Source organism: Capsicum annuum, chromosome 5 (genome assembly GCF_002878395.1).
Source record: "Capsicum annuum cultivar UCD-10X-F1 chromosome 5, UCD10Xv1.1, whole genome shotgun sequence".
In the NCBI taxonomy this organism is placed as follows: Eukaryota; Viridiplantae; Streptophyta; class Magnoliopsida; order Solanales; family Solanaceae; genus Capsicum; species Capsicum annuum.
The window spans coordinates 53,554,861-53,559,332 of NC_061115.1; the positions used below are offsets into that span (position 1 = coordinate 53,554,861).

Genomic DNA, 4,472 nt, shown 5'->3' on the forward strand with positions numbered 1-4,472 from the left:
CAGGGGAAAGGAGGGGAGAAAAAGTTGTTTAGACTCGCTAAGGCTAGGGAGAGGAAGGGTCGTGACCTCGATCAGGTGAGGTGCATTAAGGGGGAGGACGGTAGAGTGTTGGTGGAGGACGGCCACATAAAGAAGAGATGGCAGTCGTACTTTCATAGGCTCTTGAATGACGAAGGGGATAGAGCTATTGTGTTAGGGGAACTAAAGCACTCAGATGAGTGTCGGGATTTTAGCTATTGTAGACGTTTTAAGGTAGAAGAGGTTAGACAGGCTGTCCGTAGGATGCGAAGGGGTAGGGCGACGGGGCCAGATGAGATACCGGTGGAGTTTTGGAAGTTCGTTGGAGAGGCTGGTGTAAGGTGGTTGACTGGATTGTTTAATGAAATTTTCAGGATGGCAAAGATGCCCGAGGCGTGGAGGTGGAGTACCATGATCCCTCTCTATAAAAATAAGGGGGACATTTAGAGTTGCAATAACTATAGGGGGATTAAGTTATTGAGTCACTCTATGAAGATCTGGGAGAGAGTGGTCGAGGTGAGGCTGAGACGGATAGTGTCTATTTCGGAAAACCAGTTCGAATTTATGCCCGGCCGCTCGACGACGGAGGCAATCCACCTGGTACGGAGGTTGGTGGAGCAGTATAGGGAAAGGAAAAAGGATCTGCACATGGTGTTTATCGACCTGAAAAAAGCTTACGACAAAGTCCCCAGAGAGGTGCTTTGGAGATGCTTGGAGGTGAGTGAAGTACCGCAGGCATATATCAGAGTAATTAAGGATATGTATGAGGGAGCGAAAACCCAGGTGAGGACGGCGGGAGGAGACTCAGAGCATTTCACTGTCCTGACAGGATTGCATCAGGGATCTACTCTTAGTCCCTTTTTGTTTGCGTTAGTAATAGATGTGTTGACGCGGCGTATTCAAGGGGAGGTGCCGTGGTGTATGCTTTTTGCAGACGATGTAGTTCTGATAGATGAGACTCGAGGGGGTGTGAATGACAAATTAGAGGTGTGGAAGCAAACTCTTGAGTCTAAAGGGTTCAGGGTGAGCAGAAGCAAGACAGAGTATGTGGAATGCAAGTTTAATGACGTGAGGCGGGAGAATGAGGTAGTAGTGAAGCTGGAAGCACAAGAGGTATGTAAGAGGGATAAGTTCAAATATCTCGGGTCCGTGATCCAGAGTAACGGTGAGATTGACGAGGATGTCTCGCACCGTATTGGGGCGGGATGGATGAAGTGGAAACTCGCGTCGGGGGTGTTGTGTGATAAGGAGGTGCCGCCCAAGCTTAAAGGCAAATTCTACAGGGTGGTAGTCCGTCCGGCCTTGCTGTATGGAGCGGAGTATTGGCCAGTTAAGAACTCCCACATCCAAAAAATGAAGGTGGCAGAAATACGGATGTTGCGCTGGATGTGTGGACTGACTAGAGGGGATAGAGTTCGGAATGAGACTATCCGGGAGAAGGTTGGTGTGACTTCAGTGGAGTGCAAGATGCGGGAAGCACGATTGAGATGGTTCGGACACGTGAAGAGGAGGGGCATGGACGCCCCGGTCCGTAGGTGTGAGAAGCTAGCGTTGGATGGTTTTAGGCGGGGTAGGGGTAGGCCGAAGAAGTACTGGGGTGAGGTGATTAGGCGGGACATGGAACAGTTACAGCTCACCGAGGACATGACCCTAGATAGGAAGGTCTGGAAGACGCAAATTACGGCAGAGGATTAGGGCCAGTTTGGGTCGCTAGTGTAGGGAATTACTTCGTGGGGGTTTTATTCCTATTATGATTCCGTATCCCGTGTTCCATTTTTATTACGAATCTGTGTGCTTTCCTCTGCTTTCCTCTGTTTTATATTCCTTATGGGTGCCGTATTTATGTTATGTAATCTGCTTCTGTGCTTTACTATGTGTTTGTGTGGTGTCTCGTGCCTTGAGCCGGGGGTCTTTCGAAAACAGCCTTTCTACTTCATCAGAGGTAGAGGTATGGACTGCGTACATCTTACCCCCCAGACCCCCCTAGGTGGAAATACACTGGGTTTGTTGTTGTTGTAGTAATATAAAAAAAATATAAATAAGCTACTACCTATTAATTTTCATCATTTGATTGTCCACCTTGAGCTACAACCATCACTTGAATTTTTTCTTCAATCATTTAATCAACTCTGCCTTTTAATTGATTAAACTAATTTTGCAATGAAAACAATCAAACATATATGCAAACTAGTAAGGATAACCCGGACGTTGCCCGAATACAACAAGAACAAAATTATATTATTTATTATACATTGTAGATAAGTCCATAAAGATTCTTAAAATATATTCTGCTCATAAATGAAGTTGAAAAACTCGTTTGTTCTTTGAACTTCAAAGACGAACTTATGAGAAAGCAGGAAAACAAACAACCCCAAAAGAACCTTTTTTGTTACTAAGTTGTGTGGACTTTTTACTTTCGATGCCGCACCCGTGTAGGATTCTCCACACTACATTACTTTTTTAGAATCCGACACACTCATTGACGTGTTTGAAGAGTCTGAGTAACATAGGTTTGTTTTATTCCTATTGAGAGTTATCCATATCAAACACACCTTTCACATTTAGGGGGAGCAGGTTAATAGGTTTCCATTACAGTTATCAAGTCGAGGATCCCTAAAACATGGACAATAGTATTAACACAATGAAAACAAATAATAGTACACAGTTAGACCAAATAGCAGGTTGAATCATTAATCGTAGGAATTTAATTTAATTACTTACAACAGTGTCATAGATTTTCATTTTGCTTCTCCAATTCTGTCGATCTGTATTTATAAAATCAAACCAAGAAGCAATCAATTACTAAGAATCAAATACTAAGGAAGCAGTGTTATCAAATAACCATCAAAACCTTACTGTTGAGTTCTGATACAACCTCCAGTTTACTTCAGCACCAACTTCTATTTTTCACGAATTAAACTATTCTCTTTAGTTGATCTTGGACAATCCTACAAGCATGACTTTATCTTTATGGTAACATGCTTCTACTTATTTGGAATGGATATTTGTGTTCTGCATAGATAGTACACATTAATAATTATTCCCAGAATGTGTTAAAAAGGAATAATAAGTACTAGACATAACATTCCTTCATAGATATCTAATGAAACGATAAAAAGCAAGAATATTAGCATTTAGTCTCGAGTTCGAGTCTCAAGAACAAAAAAAATTTCTAATAAGGAGTGTTTTTCTCTTAAATGATCATATCTAAAATGTAAATCTGAATTAATTGGGTTAGTGTGTCGCCAATTGAAAGACTGTTGAACAAAAAATATATTAAACAATAATCAGTGCAAATATAAGCGAAGCAACTGTTTATAACCTTGAGTTGACAGAGGTATGAAAGACAATTTTTGTGGCACATAAGTTGTGCAATCTGGAGAATTTGAAGAATCCTTTGTTGTTGACCTGCACGCTACTAAATCAAACAACAACAACAATATACCCAATGTACTCTCTGAGAAATTTCATCAAATAACTATAGCGCACAATCTGTGTACACCTCTACACAACTTTCTTCCACAAATCATCTCCTAATCACTACTCTATTACAACACCACATTAAATGCACAATATATAAACATAATTTAATTCATTTGTAAAATTCAAATTCAAAACACACTCCAGAAAGAGAAATAATTTGAATTCAATAAAAATACTAACCCGATATTATTTCAATGCATAATAAAAGAAAAGAAGAAAAAAGAAGAGAGAGTTAAGTAATAAGACATTACATGTTATATGCTATTCCTGAAGTGGAGGGTATTTAACGAGATGGTAAAAATGGGGAATGTTAGGGTGAACTTGAATGATCTAATTCTGAGAGGGAGGTAGATAGTCGGGTTCTTTTTGGGAGATTTTGAGAGGGAAATTTGGGAGGGAAGTTTTTGACAATTATTTTAATTCCAAAATTTTGTCCCAAACTCATTCTTAATATGTTTAGAGTATTATACTACTCCCTCCATTTCATAATAAATAAATTGTTAAATTTTGACGCACAAATTAAAAAAAAAGAATTAAAGACATAAATTTAAAATAGTTTTCCATTTTTACCCTTGTTCAAAGTACAAAATTATATTTATTTTATTTTTTTATCAGTTAATGGGCCCCTTGGTTGTCAAATCTTCAAGGGTAAATTTGAAAATTTTTTTCAGTAATTCACTTATTTTGAAGTACAAAAAATACTCCAATAATTCATTTATTATGAAACGGAGGGAGTATATGAGTAATAGTTATGCATTCAATAATTTTTAAAAAAAGTTAAATAATATAAAGAGTGTTGCATAATTTAAAGATATTTAAATTTTTAACATTATGTATAAAAATTGATAATTAGCAAATAATAATAAAACATGTAGCGTTTTTTAATATTTGTATCAAATGTTGTTATTTTTATAATATTTTTCATTAAATGTCTGTTTTTGTGGTATTTTTTCATGAATGTCGGGAAATAA

At 38.3% G+C, this 4,472-nt stretch overlaps 1 long non-coding RNA gene across 1 annotated transcript in view; it reads right to left on the bottom strand.

Moving 5' to 3' along the window:
• The window catches only part of LOC107872425, a 6,421-nt gene extending 2,494 nt beyond the window's left edge, over positions 1 to 3,927 (bottom strand). The window contains exons 1-3 of the long non-coding RNA XR_001674837.2: positions 3,753 to 3,927; positions 2,875 to 3,030; positions 2,740 to 2,783 (exon numbers count right to left, since the gene is read on the bottom strand). This is a non-coding gene — a long non-coding RNA (uncharacterized LOC107872425). The remainder of the gene's footprint in view (positions 1 to 2,739; positions 2,784 to 2,874; positions 3,031 to 3,752) is intronic.
• Between the last annotated feature and the right edge of the window lie 545 nt (positions 3,928 to 4,472).